A 17,953-nucleotide genomic window follows, 5' to 3' on the forward strand; every position below is an offset into this window, starting at 1 on the left:
CTCTCCCTCTCCCTCTCTCCAGGCCTCTCTTTAAAATCAATAAAAATAAATTATTATTTGAATGATTTAACTAATTAATTAGTAAAATGTCCAGTCCAGGACACTTTCCACATAATCTAGCACTGTTGTTGCATTACTGCTAGTAATTTAACCCATCTATATAGTGATAGAAAAAATAGACTGATATATGACTATAGTTTGTGCTGTTTGTTCCATGCGATTTCTATTGTCTCACTGCTTTTGTGACTCATCCCTATGTTTAGTTACTTTTTGTAGTAGCAACCAAGTGACCACTTTCTTCATTAAATAGAGTCCATGTCTCCTGGCTCCCAAAAGAACCGTGCTGGGGTTGAGCTGTTGTTTTTCTATTGCTCCCTCAGTGCTCTGCCAAGCCAGCCTGGATCAACACCATCTATCAAGCTTCCATCTTTGAGGTGGAGCTTCAAAGATATGGCTTCTCTTTCTGGGTCATGTTGACCCATAACTTTCATCTTCATTCTAACGCTCCCTCTGTGGAACTGCATCATCTCTGCAGCGTGGTGAGCAGCTTCTCATCCAGGGCCTTAGCAAATATTTATGGAGGGAGTTAGTAAATTAATCATTTAACCGACTGTGTAATCTTCCAAAACAGTCACAGTGGACAGGAGCTCTTATTGAAAAGGTATGTGCCACAGCTAAGACACCTTTTCAAATAACCAGATTAGCAGCTTTTTACCAACGTTGACATTTTGTTCTCAAACCACCTGCTTATGTAACTGACCTTATTAAGGCTGTTGACACCTTCTTAAGTTATCTTTGGAAACCAAAATCAAACCCAAATACAAATTATGATCTTGCCAGGTTTAGAAACTGACATTTTGATGTGTTCAGAATTCCTTATTGCATTCACAAATACAACTCTAATCTTTGGTGGAAAAGGGGGATAATGAACAAGTGAATAATGAATAAAATGACCATTGATTAACCGAAGCATGAAAACAAAAATAGAAATGTAGACTGGAGCACAAGCTGCTAATTTTCTCGTTGAAGATAAGCACTAGCTGGTTGATGAAAATTTTGTTTTTGACATTTATATGGAAGATGGTTTCTTAGCCAACCAAAGAACTACAGAACAATGTCAATAAACATTATCCCTGTGACAGAAATCATAGCCAGCATCTGGAACAGTCAGCATAGTCAAAACATCGAATAAAGTGTCCTATTAGAAGTTAGGGTCCACGAAAACAAAGTCATGGAATCATGCCCCGGACAGCCAGGCAGGAGTATGACTTAACACAGGTCCCCTGAGCAGGACTTGTCAGAGGATCAATAAAACCAACATGGCAAACTACCTATCAGGCCTGGTAACCCGCAGGCACAACTTCAACAAATCAGTCATCAGAAACGGGCTCATTTGGCCCAAGATGTAAGCCAACCTATGATACAAAGGAAGAGAACTGCCAACAAACATTGCCAATCGCTACAAACCAAAGATCAACCTTGGCTCCGCAGGTCATCAACTCCTAGTCAGCAGAAACAGCCAGATGGTGATAACATTATTTACAAATAATATTAATGTTTGGTCTAACTCTGAAATGCATGTTCATAAAATCATCAAGTGAAGATGAGCTTAAATACAAACTTGATTTAACTGAAGAAGAAACCAAGTTTTATTTTATTTATTTTAATATGTTTTTATTTATTTCAGCAAGAGAAGGAGAGAGGGAGAGAGAGAGAGATAAACATCGATGGAGAGCAACATTGATTGGATGCCTCCTGCATGCCCTGTATTGAGGATCAAGTCCGCAAACTGGGCACGTGTCCTGACCAGAATTGAACTGGCAACCTCCTGATGCATGGGATGATGCTCAACTAGGTAAGCCACACTGGCCAGACAAAAAAATCAAGTTTTACAGAGGGGAAGGGACTTGCCTAATCCCATATAGCTCTCTCTGGGAGAGTTAGAACTGGACCTCTGGACCCCTAACTCCAACCATGGTCTCTTCTCACTTTAGCACTATACCACAAAGCATCTACACATTGCCCTGCCTGCAGTTGGCTTTTAATAAAACTTGGTGAACAAATCATGTCAATCGTAATTATGTGTTAGCATGGGCAGATCTGACTTACATAATTAGGGAGAGGGCCCTCTTTAAGAAAAATGAGAAATATAAAATTTGGTACAAAAGTGAATATTTCTTTAGACTGAGAGAAAAAAAGTATAACAAATTGCAAATATAACAAAGTGGGCTAATACCACAGTATCACAAAATTCATAAATATACTCTAATATTATTACTAAACAGTTGCCTGGCACATCCTACTTTCTTCCTCCATAGTTTTTGGCTCCATATTCTCTTATTAGCCCTTCACAAAATAACAACTGTATGATATTTTCTAGAGAGGGAATTTAATCTTTCTTCAGGCCAAAAAAAAAAAGAAGTTGATTTGTATTAATAATAGTTTGAAATGTTATTATCAGTTTCACAAATTACTGGTGATTTTACATACATTTTTAGGGTTGTCAAGTCTGGGAAAACTTTTATCTACTTGTTTTCATACTGACCTGTAAGATTTCAGGGCATTTCTTTTTTTGTTTTGTTTTGTTATATTTTATTGATTTTTTTACAGAGAGGAAGGGAGAGGGATAGAGAGTTAGAAACATCGATGAGAGAGAAACATTGATCAGCTGCCTCCTGCACGCCCCCCACAATGGGGATGTGCCTGCAACCAAGGTACATGCCCTTGACTGGAATCGAACCTGGGACCATTCAGTCCGCAGGCCGACACTCTATCCACTGAGCCAAACCAGTTAGGGCTTTCAGGGCATTTCTTGATTACAAGATATATTAGATTCACAAAAACATGATCTAATATGCATGCCCATTATATGCAGAATGGGCACACCATTTATAGTATTCTACTGGTTTGTGTCCCATAAACACAAGAATTCAGATTAAATTCTGTTTATAAGAACCTCATCTATATATATAAAAGCTTAAGCGACCATTCGACCATTTGACTGTTGGACTGGTAGTTATGATGTACACTGACCACCAGGGGACAGATGCTCAACGCACAGGCATGGAAACATGAAACAGACTGATGAATCTCAGAGGGAAGGGGGGAGGGTGGGAAGAGATTAACCAAAGATCTTATATGCATACTATGGGCCTGGTGCACAGATTCGTGCACTGGTGGGGTCTCTCGGGGATCAGGCCCAAACTGGCAGTCTGACATCCCCTGAGGGGTCCTGGATTGCAAGAGGGCGCAGGCCAGGCTGAGGGGCCTCACCAGTGCACAAATCCATGCACCAGGCCTCTAGTTACAATATAAACATGTAAGGAGTGTTTATTGTTGTATACATTACATTATTGAAGTATATTTCTGACAGAAGAGAGAACGTCCATTTTGACGAGGAGTTGATGAGCACCAAATTCTCCAATTATACTACACAAGATTCAAAGAATTCTTCACAGAACAGTATCTGGATACACCTCCCCCCCTAGATGCAGGGGTAGGCCTGCACTTTTGTGTCACTTTGCTGAGTTGATACAGTGAGTGGAAGGGGAATTTCATAAAGTCATCTACACTGGGAGAGCTAGCAATAACTTAACTATGCATGCAAGTGGCCGAAAAACACATTAATATATCCCACTAAACCAAACTAAATGTATCTCCAAATTTACATCCTCTTAGCAGAATCCCAAAAGGTTCATAGCTATGAACCAAGGGAACATGACCCCAGGGAAAGTTGGGAAGGAAAACGACAGTTCTCTTGATTGATTGTGGTTAAAATACCATTTTGAAAACTTTATGAAAATGTATAATCATGTGAACACAAAGATGGAGACCCTCCCATGTCCTTAAAATGGGCCTCGTTGGTGAGGGGCCTTTGCAGCTCAAGCTTCATAAGTTTCATGGTCCTTGTGCCCCTGCGCACTGGCCTTTGTGCCATCCCTGTGCAAAGACAGGGAGACAATCAGCAAGGTCATTATTCAATGTGAAGGACTGGGATTGATCGAGTGGTCTGAGGGAAAGAATATTAATTTTGTAGGGCTGCTATGACAAAGCACCACAAACTAAATGCCATAAAACAACAGAAATGTATTGTCTCACAGTTCTGGAGGCTGGAAGTTGGAAATCAAGGTGTCAGCAAGACCATGTTCTCTCCAATGACTCTAGGTAAGAATGCTTCCCAGCCTCTTCCGGCTTCTGGGGGGTTTCCCAAAATTCTTGGCTTGCTTGGCTTATAGAGGCCTCACTCCAACCTCTGCCTCTGATATTGCCTGACCTGTGTGTGTCTGTTTCTGTGTCTTTTCTCCTCTAATAAGAACGCCAGTCATACTGGATTAAGGGCCCACCTAATTACTGTACTTACGTGAAATACAGTAATCGGCGCATATTCAAACTGTGAACTGAATCAGATTTGACACATGTGTATACCCTTGCCCCACTTTAATTTTCTTCTTGGCATTTATTACTATCTGGTTTGTTTGTTTGTAATCTGTCTCCACCACTGGACTATAAATTCCATTAGAATAGAAATACTATACCTTTTGGGCTTAGAATAGTAACTTATCGACAGGAAGTACTTAGTGAGTAGTTGTTGGATGGATGGATGGATGGATGGATGGAAGGAGGGAGCGGAGGCCAGTTATAATAATAGGAATACAGTGTCAGAGACAGGCTAAGCAGAATGGCTGACTTTATGTGGGAGCTGGAGTCCTAAGTGGCTTTCTTTATGGTATTTTACATCCGGATTAGTCCAAGAGCAGGGAAGCTGAATGAGTTTTCTCCTGCATGCCAATCCCAGGCCATTGGGTAGAGCTGCCTGGAACCCTCTGAGGAGGCCTCTCAGGTTGCAATGTTCTGGGCCTAGTAGAAATGAAGGTGGTGATCCATTGGTGATGTCGATCTTGGGTAGAAAAGTGGGAGTAGTGGCAGGCATATTCGCCGTCCCTTTCCTAGAAAATATTGTGGAGCTGAACCTGCTGGTGGGAGTTAAATTATCTCAGCTGTGGAAGGAAGCAAGCCACAGAGGCTGGGAGAAGGCAGGACCTGACAGTAACATTTCTGAAATGCCATTTACCGCCTGTGCTGGCTGTGATTACACTAAGGCTGACAGTTCTGTGATTAAATGCACTGAGCTTCGTCTGAATGGGCTGCGGGCTCCTGGCTTTTTTTCCTGTTGATTTTCAATGGGCAATAATAACACTCTGATAACTTCTACATAGGAACAGGACTCAGGGCGCCAGAGGACTTTCATGCCCTTCACCGGGCTTGTGTTCCCGTGACAATGGCCACATTCACTAAATTAGGGCTTGTGCTGGCCCCCTTTTCATTCCTCAAGTATGATTTCCTTTTCAACAGATGGCTTTGAAGCAAAGCACCTGGAGTCTGATGAGGCCTCATCTGACAGTAATTGAAGGGAAAGCCTGCGCCTTCGAGCTGTGACGCCTGCTGCAATTCAGCCTTGTTACAGCAAGCCGAAAGGCTAAGGGGTCTGCCATTAACATCAAGTGTCTCTTCCAAAATCATTTTCTATTTGTCCAAGACTGAGCGTCTCTTTCTCTATTAGAAAGAAGAGAGCCACTTTCCTGCAGCCATATTTAAAGCCTGGATGCTGCCTAATATTCTGTAAAATCTTGGGATTTGAGTAGCTCAGAAGCTGAATCAACACAATATAAATGAGGTGTTTAACTTCTCAAGGCTTTCTCCCAAAGTCTGGCAGTCTTTCCAATTGGATTTCACTGGTATTTGCAACCCTTTCATGTATGCAGTGACCAGGTTTGGGGATTCTGTCACCCTTGGTATTGCCATGACGACACCCAGACCCACACTGGTGTGTGTGTAGAGTGTGTGTGTGTGTGTGTGTGTGTGTGTGTGTGTAAACTCATCTACATCCATATCCACTTTTAGGCCTTTTTACTATCTTTCAATACATATCTATTATATTTTCCATAAAGTTTTTTGGATTTATTACTAGTTACCTCTTATTTGGGGGTGCTATTATGATCTTTAATCTCATTTTATAAATGTATTGGCCATGACGACCCAGACCCACACTGGTGTGTGTGTAGAGTGTGTGTGTGTGTGTGTGTGTGTGTGTGTGTAAACTCATCTACATCCATATCCACTTTTAGGCCTTTTTACTATCTTTCAATACATATCTATTATATTTTCCATAAAGTTTTTTGGATTTATTACTAGTTACCTCTTATTTGGGGGTGCTATTATGATCTTTAATCTCATTTTATAAATGTATTGCTGATCAATATGAATTCAATTGCTTTGTTGCTGTTTTGATTCTCACTTTTGCTGATTGTTTAACCAGCCACTTTGCTAAACTTTCTTATTAATTGTAATAATTTATCTGTTGATTCCTTTGGATTGCCTATGTAAACTATTATATTCGATTAGTATCACTTTTAAGGTCCTTTTATTTCTATCCTACTTCCTCCCCTTACTGAACCAATTAGGACTGCTATTACAACATGAAATAGAAGTGGAGGTGGTAAGCTCTCTAGTTTTATTCCAAATATTAAAGGAAATATTTTCAATACTTCATTATTTGTGATACTTGCTGTTGGAGTGCTTTCAGATTTTTTTTTGAAATGTATGAAGTTTCTTCCTATGAGAAATCTAATGTTCAGCCATATCTAACATATTATTAAACACATACAACTTGTATGTTAATTTCAATTTTTATATTTATCATTTTCAGTTCTAGTTTGTTCTGTTTCAAAGTTACTTGCCTGTTATTTCTAGTGCTCATATTTTCAAGCTTTTCTTATATCAATTATAGTCAGGAATGTCTAGAATATCTATAGGTCTGTTTCTGAAGTCTGTTTTTATCTGGTGGTGCCTTATAACCTTCTGATTCTTTTACTATGAGACACTCATTTTTCTTCGCAATTTGTCTCTGGGAATCATTTGAGGCCTGGGAAGACGGATGGGCTCCTCCAGAGATGATTAAGTTAGCTTCTACTAATGCTCCTGGTCGCACTATCATTTTCAGTCTAACTTTAAATTAAATGCTTGGTTCAGTGTTCTTTAAATTAAATTCTTTGTTCAGTTGCAATCCTATATTAACTCAGGCTTCCAATTAGCATGTGAGGTTGAGCTTATGACTAAAAATTCTGAGAGAACTTGTTTTTTCCTCTGATTAGTGCCAAGTTTTGAGACAAGTAATTTTTTCCACAGTCTCGAATAAGAGGAAGAGACTAGTCTTTTAGTTCCCCCACCTTATTACCCTGAGCTTTCTCCTGTCTCTTTTTCCTATAAGTTCATGAAAAAGACACAATACAAATATTAAGTTCACCAGGATCAGCAACTCTACACAAAACGTCATAAACCCTCCTGGTTTTTTCAGTAAGTTAAACCATGTCCTCCCCATGCTTCTACAAGTTACTGTGTTGTATACCTTAAGAGGTGAGAGTGTCTGACATTGTCTTTTCAGTTTAGTAATTTGACTCAGAGTCAAAGATAGTATACTCATTTCAATGCTTAAACCACCACTCTAGGGCTTTATCACTAAATAGAAAGGAATAGGCCCTTATGACAGTTGGGACTGGGGAGACGACTGTGATACTGGCAATATGCTTGGCAATGTCGTCGAAGAGAAAAGCCTAGACCAGTGGTCGGCAAACTGCGGCTCGGCAAACCGTGGCTCGCGGGCCACATTCGGCTCTTTGAGTGTGGCTCTTCCACAAAATAACGGCTCTTCCACAAAATACCGACTTCTGCGCATGGGCCACGAAGTTTCAATTGCACTGTTATGTGCGCGCCTGCACGTGGTATTTTGTGGAAGAGCCACACTCAAGGGGCCTAAGAGCCGCATGTGCTCACGAGCCACAGTTTGCCAACCACGGGCCTAGACTTTAGCTTTCTGAAGTGAAGCCTCTTTATTTTACAAATGAGGAAATTAATGATCAGAGATGCAATGTCATATAATAGATCATGCAGCTAATAGATGTCAGAGTCAGGGCCAGACATAATCTAACTTAGCTTTCATTCCTCTTAAAACAGTGTCTCCCAAACTATATTACGTGAAATAATAGTTTCACCATGAATTGCTCCCCAAAGAGTTCTTTGATCAAATATAGTTAGGAAATTTGGCATCCTAGTACTCCCTCTTGGAGACTTGCAAAGCACATAACATACCCCAGACTCGGGGACATTGTGAAATAAACAATTTTGTTTAACTATCAGACTCAGGGACATTGTGAAATAAACAATTTTGTTTAACTATCACTTCCCAAAGTAACTGAACCAAAAAAAAAAATCGTTTTCTACAGAGCACCTGTTAAAACTGTACTTTGTATTCCCCAAAGTGATTTAGGAAATGTTCTGATGAAAAGTCATCTCCGCCATTTTCTAAGTAGCATGAAACTCTGTGCAGTCGTTACACCCCGACAAAACAAAGAGGATCCTGTTGCACATGCTGTTTTATTACATCCTATGTGAAGTTATCATGCTGGAAGCATACATCAAAAATGTCTCTCTCATGATGGCTTTGAACCTGCAATTATACAAATAAAAAAAAATATTAATCTTAGTATAACGGATTAGAGAGGACTTCCACTTCCAACTCTGATGGAGTATCCTTTATCAAACTCCCCACCTAGGAACAACTATAAATGCTTGATAAACTATTACAAAACAGCTGCTTAAAGATGGCATCAATCAATCAAGGCCGCCCAAAGTTGATAGGCCAAGACCCCAGAGAGAAGAGAAGGGCATTTCCATGAGCCTCACCTTCTTTCCTTCTGATTTGTAAATAAAGTAGGGGCAGGGGACAAGCAGAAAGTAACCTCTCAGAGCTCTTGGTAGTTTCATGGGGCGACAGAAATAAAAGTCGGAGTTTTAGGTACCAATAAATCAGTGCCTAAAGTCTTAAGAGTCTGAAGGAAAGGAAACTACAGATAAGTGGACCCAATATTCTGTCTGTGTGGATTGTCTAATGAGATTTTCTAATGCTGATTCTCAAATTACACTATAGGCAAAGCAACAGCTATGAGGTGAAAAGTTAAACAGAGTCCTTAGGAATTTTTAAAAAGATATCATCAAAGTCATTCAGTACCTATAAATCTAATAAAGAACAAAAAATTTTAAAGACCTAAACAAATTGAAGAATTCCTACCCACTTACCAGAAATACCTGCTTTATACTTATATAGCGGTCGGTGGAAAATAAACTTCTATTTGCTACGCCAATGAAATTTAGGGATTTATTTGTTACAACAGCTAGTGTTATTCTAACTTAAAAGCTTGGCTGAACGTGCATGCCAGTATAACATAATTATTTCAAAGATCAATTAACTAACTATGAGATTTTTATTAGGTTTCATTTCAGAGTGGGGTTTTTTGTTGTTGTTTTTTATGAGATTTTTAAATGTTTTTATTGATTTTTAGAGAAAGAAGAAGGGAGAGGGATAGAGAGATAGAAACATTAATGATGAGAGAAAATCATTGATTGGCCGCCTCCTGCATGCCTCCCACTGGAAATCAAGCCCACAACCTGGGCATATGCCCTGACTAGGAATTGAACCAGCGACCTCTTGGTTCATGGGTCAATGCTCAATCACTAAGCTACACTGGCTGTGCAGCATTTCAGAGTTTTAACTGAAAATTCGCCTCTCTTCAGCTTGCACCCTGCGCACTTCAGAATTCCAGAGGTGGTTTTCCTATTTGTCAGGCCTAAGAGATTGGTGGAGCCAAATTGGTCCCAAGAGAAGTCTCGGGTCCAAGGCAGGAAGCCTGGGAAGAAAGCCTCTTTCATCATATTCTGTCCTTAATCTCCAAACAGTCCAATTAGGGGTAGAGATCAGAGATGAGTTTGCCACCCCTGCCCAGTGGTGCTTCTTAGAATAGCTGCTCTGACCTCTGTTTCTGGTGAATGGGCAAGCTGACGGCGTGGTTCTTTCCCCTTCCCAAGCTAGGTGGGTATGTGACCCAAATCCAGCTGATTTATGGGTTTGTCAGGCACAAATTAGATTCCTGGGGTGGAAGATCATGCAGATCCATTTTAAGCCACATTCATGCTGCAAAGTAAACAGGAGAACTAGTCTATAAAGAAGCCAGAGAGTAATCCTCATTATCTGGAGAAAACCTGGGGCCAGAGAGCATTTGGAGAGAGAGAATATAGAGACTACCTGACAGTTTTCCACTCCCTCGGGTGCCTCGTTATTCTTCCTACAAAGGAGTCCCTTGAGATGCCTATCGGCTTCCAATAAATTCCCTCTCATTTGTGCTAATTTGAGTTGGCTTCTGTTGTTTGTAGCCGATAGCCTCTGATTGAGACAGAGAGGGTTATGACAGTAGTTGGCCGGGAGTCTGAAGAAGAGATGAGTCCTGCCTTCCCTCAATTATCCTCCTGTCAGAGTATAGTTCTCAAAATATTAAAAACCTAATTTTCATATAGAGAGGTAAGTAAGCACATGTCACAGTGTTATTCAATTCATGAAGGAAGGAACCAGGAGGGTGGCTGTGCTGGATCAAATGAGAAAATAGGACTTTGCAGTCAGTGCAGGAAGAAAAGGGTGCTGAGGTGAGGCTGCAGATTCAGATACAAACTGGTCAGTCTCCAAGAGAGCGGTAAAACCACGCTCTGTGGGGCTGTCTTCTCCGCTGGACAGGAAATGAAATCATCGCCATCCCACTGGTATTGTCAAAGGTCTGAGCCCAACTTCATGGTACGAACTATGTTGCCTTTCCCTAGAGAGGGAGAGGACCATTATGCTTCTCAGACTTTATGAAAATACAGAGGGCTGGGCCCTGCCCCCAGAAATTGAGGTCTTGGGCTGAGTCTGAAAATTTGCATTTTAACAAGTTCTCAGGTGACACTGATGGTCAGCAACCCACACTTTAAGTAACACGGCCTTGGATGACATTGAAAGGTCATGCAGCAATCTTTTTGCTTCTTTCCAAGTTTTGAATAATTTTTCTTAATCCTTCCCTCCAAGTCCCCAAGGGAGAGCTGAGCCTCCACGTGAGGAAAAGCAAAGCAAGGCCAAGAGCACTTTACTCTTGCCTGAAGATGGAGTTCAAACCTGAAGGAAGAACTTAGATGGACAAAGAGAGGTTATTGGATGAGTCTTTTTTTCCTATACTCGGGAGATCTCAGTAGCACTGAACTAAAGCGGACCCTTGGCCATCTTTCCCCACATTCCTATTCGAGTCTCTGGTCTTATCATTGACATGCAAGAAAACGCTTATTCAAGCCACCACCACCTGTGACAGAGGAAAAGAAGCTATGGAGAGTGGGAGAAAGTAAATTCCTTCCAAAATCAGGAGCCACTCGGGTCGAGGCTGGCTTCCCAGGACCTACAGCTCGGTGCCACAGCAGAGAGGAGAGATTCCACAGAGGAGAGGAGAAGAGACAATCCGGCATTCGCCCACGGGCGCTGTCCTGACCCTTCTGACTCTTCCGGTTTCAGGGGATACGGTTGTCAGATAAATTACAGGACACTTGACTAAATTTGAATTTCAAATAAACAATGAATAATTTTTAGTCTAAGTATGCCTCAAATATTACATGGGACAACACTAAAAACAAAAGTATTCATTGTTTATGTGATATTCAAAATTAATCGGGCATCTTGTGTTTTTATTTGATATTATAATAATACCAACTTTTTTGGCTATTGGGAGGATTAAGTAAGATGATGAGATGTGAAGTATTTAAAACATAGGAAGCATTGATACCTGTTACTTATTAACATCTCTCCAGTTGCACAGAAGCTAAATCTTGGAGAAAGTAATTTGCCAATACTGAACAGCAGGTGTTATGGGCTAAATTGTGCCCCACCCCAAATGTATATGTTGAATCCCTAACTCCCAGTACCTCAGAATATGACTGTATTTGGAGACAGGGCTTTGAAAGAGGTGATTGAGTGAAAATGAAGCCGATAGAGTGGGTCCTAATGCAATCTGATGGTGTCATTATGAGAAGAGGAGATTTGGACACAAAAAGAGGCACTGAGAATTTATGCACACAGAAGAAAGACCATGTGAGGACACAGGGCGAAGGTGGCCATCTGCAAGCCAAGGAGAGAGGCCTCGGGAGACGTCAAATCAGCCGACACCTTGATCTTGGACTTGCAGCCTCCAGAACTGTGAAAAAATAGATTTCTGATGTTAAGCCACCCAGTGTGTGGTATTCTGTTATGGCAGCTCTAGCAAACTAATAGAGCAGGTAAAGAGCCAAGTTGTGGTTCAAACTCAAGGGGTCAGGCACCAAAGGTTAAGCAGTAATTAGCCATTAGACAGGACAACCTAAAGTGGGAAGTCAGCATGGATTTATCTCAACATCTCAAATGAACTGTCCACTGTGACAATAAATCTCTTTCCACCATGCCCACTCTCTACTCATCACTATCTCCTCTAGGGCTCACACTCACTGTCCGGGTTGATTCTTCAATCCAGATCATCCTCTGCTTCACCTTCACCTCCCTGGACATTTCCTGGCAGCTAAAAACTCTTACTGATAATGACTGGAGTTATTGTCTGATGTTTCGCGGTTCTCGGAGTAGTACTCAATTAGCAGTCACTGTGCTGCTGCTACAGCTTGATGCAGGGCAAGGAGCCTGTGAGTGACTGAATGAATGGTGTCCACCTGGCTCTTGCTCCCAGACTTCTCCAGTACCTGGCTGTCCTTTTACCTAGACTGCCATGCAGTTCCTACCAACCCCACCAGGGTGAAAGGTCTGTGTTTGGACCTTACTTTTCTTCTTCTTTTTGTTTTTGTTTGTTTGTTTGTTTGTTTGTTTTGTTGTTTTATTTTTTGTTAATCCTCACCTGAGGATATTTTTTTCCCATTGATTTTTAGAGCGAGTGGAAGGGAGGAGGGAGAGAGCAGGGCGGGTGGGGGCAGAGAGAAACATCCATGTGAGAAAGACACATCTAATGGTTGCCTCCTGCATGTACCGTGACCAGGACTGGGGATCGAACCTGAGAGAGAGAGAGAGAGAGAGAGAGAGAGAGAGAGAGAGAAGGAAGGGAGGGAGAATTGCAGGTAGTGCCCATATATTCTCATTGGGTTGATCAGTTTTTTATAAGATCAGATGCTGTTACAGGCAACAACATAGACAGGTTTTCCCTAGCCTTACCAATATAAATATGCCTAAAGGCTATCCATGAAACATTTCCCATTAAAGTTGTAAATAAAGTCTCAATAGAATCTTGAATGTTATTACCTCTTGAATTACAATCCAAAGGGTTAGACATGGAGAAATAAGCTCTCATCATATGTTTGTTGTTATGGTCATCAGACCCGTCTTCATCATCATTGTTACTAGGGAAATGTGAGAAAAGATGAAAATCTGACTAACATGGAAATAATGGGTCACTTTGGGAGTTGAAATTACTGGTGCTTTTCATTTTTTAACTCTAGCTAATGGACATGCATTTATTTTTCTAATAAGAAAAGAATAGAGAAGTTACTTTTTAATGTTAATAAATGTCCTTTTGGGGTTCCCTTCAGCTCGCACTGGTTAAAGCTGTCTTCCTATTTCTCACTTCTTTCTGCCCGGAGAAGCACCCATAGCAGTGGGTCCCTAACAGCCCCTTCTTCAATGGTATCCACAGCTTCCTAGGAGTCTGGAAGTGGCAGAGAACAAAACAATTCCCTCCCACCCTGATGATGCCCAGATTTCCACAGCTTCTCTAGCCACCAGACAGGAACATGGGCTCCAGACTGCCTTAGTTACACCAAATGTGGAGCAAGAGTACTGACTCCAACCAGAGCCAGATGTAAGGAGGCGCCAACCGTGCATGTCCTCAACGATGCTGAGACCAGTGCCACCCCCTGTTCTGCATCCTAGGCACCTCACTCCTCTCCCCCTCATGCCAGTCGTGAGCCCAACAGCACCATGTCCAGAAAGACAGCCAGAACCCCAAGCAGCTCCCACCACATCCCTCCCCAACCCCTGGGAGAGAAAAAGGGTTTATCAGACAGTTCTGGGGACACTGCCTAGACACCTAACAGAACAGTTAGAGTTCAAAACCCCGAGGTTGGGTGCACCGGAGGGCACAGGCCAGCCTTGGGCTCTGTTCCACATGGAGACAGTGTTGTCCTATTGTGTCCAGTTCCTGGAATGATGGCCCCTCTGGCACTGTCAGCCTGTCCGACAAACTGCACAGTGCGTGCCTTTTCCCTGCCCACAGGGTTCTGCAGGGGGCACCTGGGGCCAAACCAAACAGCTCTCCTTGCCAGGAGCTGAGCTCATCACCTGCGTCCTCCACAAAGGGGCCCGGGGCCTCTATTAGAACTGAACTTCTCTTCCCCTCTCTCAGCTACACAAAGATCTGTGATACTATTTCTTCCAGGGCCTCATAGAGCAACCCCACCCGGCCATAGCTCTAGGCTGCCTGCCAGGACAGCAGCCCCTTTCAGGAGCCCTCAGGCCCCAGAGCTGTGCTTCTGGCTTCTTCTATGGTCTTTTTGGTTTGTGTAGGTCAATATAATTTTTAGTGTTGAAAGCAGTGGATGATTAATTTCTGCTAATGATTTTCTGCTTTGCCCCCTAAACTCCTTTCAGTAATTCCAACTATCGTTTCACATTAAATGACTCAGTGCTTCACTTGTTTGCCTAAGGAATTCCCTGCCTGGCTTATCTCTGTGGCTCCCTGAGACCTCCCTTTGTCCTCAACCTCATTCCCCCCACTTCTTCTCTGACATTTAGGGTTTCTGAGCCTGCTTTTCTGGCTTCCAGCACTGTCCATGTTCCTGCTCCACATGCCACCCCCACTCCTGGAATCAAAAAAGGAAGTCTGACACGAGGTGCTGGAAGTGAAGGCGCGGAGTCTGAGTTGCGGGTGTGGTGGTCAGCGGGATGCTCAAAGGCGAAGGGGAAGGGGAAGACCCGGAGGCAGAAGTTCGGTTACAATGTTAACTGGAGCGTCTTAACCGGAATGCTAGACGGATGGCATCGCCACAGATGGGGTAGTGAGGCAGCCGGGGTTCAGGAAACAGGGCCTGTCCTTGACTGAGACTTCCTGGACCGGAGAACTGGAGCCTGGATTTATGGCAAGGAGGGAAGTCACTGCTGTTGGAAAGAAGAGCTTAGTGTTTTTACATAGATCCTCTCACTTAAAACCCACAGAGGTCTGTAGTTTTCTCTTCCTCTTACAGATAAGAACAGGCTTGAGAGGTGTCAATGGGGGGTTTGTAGTCAAGTCTTTCCAACAAGTAAGCCTAGGCTTTCACTTAATGTCCCTCTCCTTGGCTCCTGAAGGCAGCCCATCCATTCCACACCATCAGGACACTAGGCTGGAACTAGGCCGTCCCAGAAAGCCCTCCCCTATTGGACTCTGCCTCCATAGACTTCAGCACAGCCTCCTGGATGTAGTCTGCAGCCGAGCTCCTGAGGGCCTTTGTTTTTGGCCTTGTAACTTTGATCCTTCATAGCATCCCAAATTCAGGCCTTTGACTAGGCTGTCCCCTTACCTTGTTTCTTTACCCAGTTCAGGTGCCAATTTTAGGAAGCTTTCCTTACCACTGCTTCCTGCTCCCAGGCTGTGGAAGTGTCCTGTAGTCCCAGTGCCCCAGATTTCCTGTTAACAATCCGATTACAGCCATAACTGCCTTTTAATCTGCTTGACATCCCCTACCAGACTGCATGAGAGCAGGGACCTTGCCCAGAAATCCTGAGCCTGGCCCAAGGCAGGTGCTGGTGGAATACATGTAGAATGACCGACTGCGTGGCCCTTTGGGCACACAGAGTTCTGAGATTTTTATTGGCACCTCTCTGCGGAGGACCTGAAGGCTGTGTCTGACTGACTTCATTCCCTCACCAGTCCTTAAAATTGGTTCCACTGCATCAGCGCAATCTGGTTTTGTCGGTTTGATTGCAACCAAAAGCAAAGACTCATTGGAGCAGCGGTTCTCAGCCTGTGGGTTGCGACCCCTTTGGCCATCGAACAACCCTTTCACGGGGGTCGCCTGGGACCGTCCTGCATATCAGATGTTTGCATTGCGATTTATGGCAGTGGCGGCATTGCAGTTGTGAGGTGGCAACGAAAATGATTTTGTGGTTGGGTCACAACATGGGGAACTGTATTTGGGGGGCCAGAAGGTTGAGAACCACTGCATTAGAGCAATCAAAAGGCTGTGGCTCCATAGAATGTAACAGTCATCATGGGCCAAAAGAGTCCTGTCATCAAACATCCTGGGGAGATGGTGGATTCTATCGCCATCACTTTTCCACTGATGCACATTAGCACATGGAAGTTTTTGAAAGTCTGGCTTTGAAGATCCCCTTTAACTGAGTTTTCTATGAGTGTTTGATCACAACCCTTTTCTGGAGAACACACAGGGTCCACAGAACATTGAGGCAATGCTGAACCAGGTGACTTCAGTTATGTTGTTAGTAATGGCTGAGGTACCACATAAGTTCCTCCACGGGCCATTAGGTGCCAGGAGCTCCAGGTGGGGAACTCTTGATGGAGAGGCAATGACCAGAGAGCGTGAGGGTAGTGCAGGGGTGGAGGAGGTACAAGAGGAAACTTTAGCTAGGGTGGCAAGGGAAGACCTCTCTGAGGAGGCGAGGCCTGCACTCAGTCCTGAATGACAAGAAACAATAAGCCATGAGCAGGTCTGGGGGAAGAGCATTCCTGGAAGAGGAGACAAGTGCAGAGGCCCTAAGGCAGGACTAAACCAGGCTTCCTCCTATGCCAAGGTTATTTCTGGGGCCCCAAGTCAGAGGGCACAGGGCTGGGTACCTCTGGCTAAAGTACCCCAGAGTAGGCTGGGCAAAGCAGGCTTGCTCAGCGGCAGCAGAGCATCACTAGTTCAGGGGAAAGGCAGGCAGCTCTGAGACCTGTTCTGCCTCCACCTGCAGAGCATCTGAGGAGAAAGTGGCCCAGCTGTGTGACTTCAACCCCAAGAGCAGCAAACAGTGCAAAGACGTGTCCCGCCTGCCTTCTGTGCTCATGTCTCTGAAGCAGACACCACTGTCCCTCTAGGTGCCTGCCACAAGCATGGCCACAGGGCATGGGCAGGTTCAGGAGAGGAGGAGCAGCTGCTTGGGGCAGGAGAGTGGAAAGCAGTTAGTTGCCTACAAGTAAGTACCTGTAAGACTGTCAGCTGATTTCTCAGCAGCAACTTTGCAGGCCAAAATGGAGTGGCAAGAAGTATTCAAAGTGGCTTTTGGCTGCTGTGGCAACAGCCATGAGTATGATCAGGCTTCAAAAGAGGCTTGCCTCCAGTGTCCTCTGCTGTGGCTAAAAGAAGGTCCGGTTGGACCCCAAGGAGACCAATGAAATTGCCAATGCCCACTCCTGTCAGTAGATTCAGAAGCTGGTCAAAGGTAGGCTGATCATCTGGAAGCCTGTGACTGTCCATTCCCGGGCTCGATGCCAGAAAAACGCCTTGTCCTGCAGGAAGAGCAGGCATATGGGCATCAGTAAGCAAAAGGGTACTGCCAATGTTCAAATGGCTGAGAAAGTAACCTGGTTGAGGAGGATGAGAATTCCTTGCCGGCTACTCAGAAGATACCGTGAACCTAAGAAGATTGACTGTCACATGTACCACAGCCTGTACCTGAAAGTGAAGGGTAACATTCAAAAACAAGCTGAAGGCAGACAAGGCTTGCAAGTGGCTTCTGGCTGACCAGGCTGAGGCCCAGAGGTCTAAAACCAAGGAAGCTTGCAAGCGCCGTGAAGAGCAGCTCCAGGCCAAGAAGGAGAAATCATCAAGACTATCCAAAGAGCCCTAGCCAGTTTGACTCAGTGGATAGAGCATTCAATTCAGGTCAAGGGCATGTACCTCGGTGTTTCTGTCTCTCCTTCTCCCTTCTACTCTCTCTAAAAATTAATGGAAGCCCTAACGGGTTTGGCTCAGTGGATAGAGCGTCGGCCTATGGACTAAAAGGTCCCAGGTTCGATTCCGGTCAAGGGCATGTATCTTGGTTGCAGGCACATCCCCAGTAGGAGGTGTGCAGGAGGCAGCTGATCAATATTTCTCTCTCATC

At 43.6% G+C, this 17,953-nt stretch overlaps 1 long non-coding RNA gene and 1 pseudogene across 2 annotated transcripts; one reads left to right on the forward strand and one right to left on the reverse strand.

Moving 5' to 3' along the window:
- Positions 1–8,411: 8,411 nt before the first annotated feature.
- On the reverse strand, positions 8,412–14,682 carry LOC106728311. Of its 2 annotated transcripts, none has more exons than XR_001364594.1 (2): positions 14,634–14,682; positions 8,412–8,503 (listed from the first exon to the last, which is right to left on the reverse strand). It is a non-coding gene; the product is annotated as an uncharacterized LOC106728311 (long non-coding RNA). The 2 variants fall into 2 exon arrangements; XR_001364593.1 differs by lacking the exon at positions 14,634–14,682 and adding an exon at positions 10,557–10,759.
- A 2,149-nt stretch (positions 14,683–16,831) lies between these two features.
- On the forward strand, positions 16,832–17,698 carry LOC102254532 (annotated as a pseudogene).
- The last annotated feature ends 255 nt before the right edge of the window (positions 17,699–17,953 follow it).

Source organism: Myotis brandtii, unplaced genomic scaffold (assembly GCF_000412655.1).
Source record: "Myotis brandtii unplaced genomic scaffold, ASM41265v1 scaffold59, whole genome shotgun sequence".
NCBI classification, from domain to species: Eukaryota; Metazoa; Chordata; class Mammalia; order Chiroptera; family Vespertilionidae; genus Myotis; species Myotis brandtii.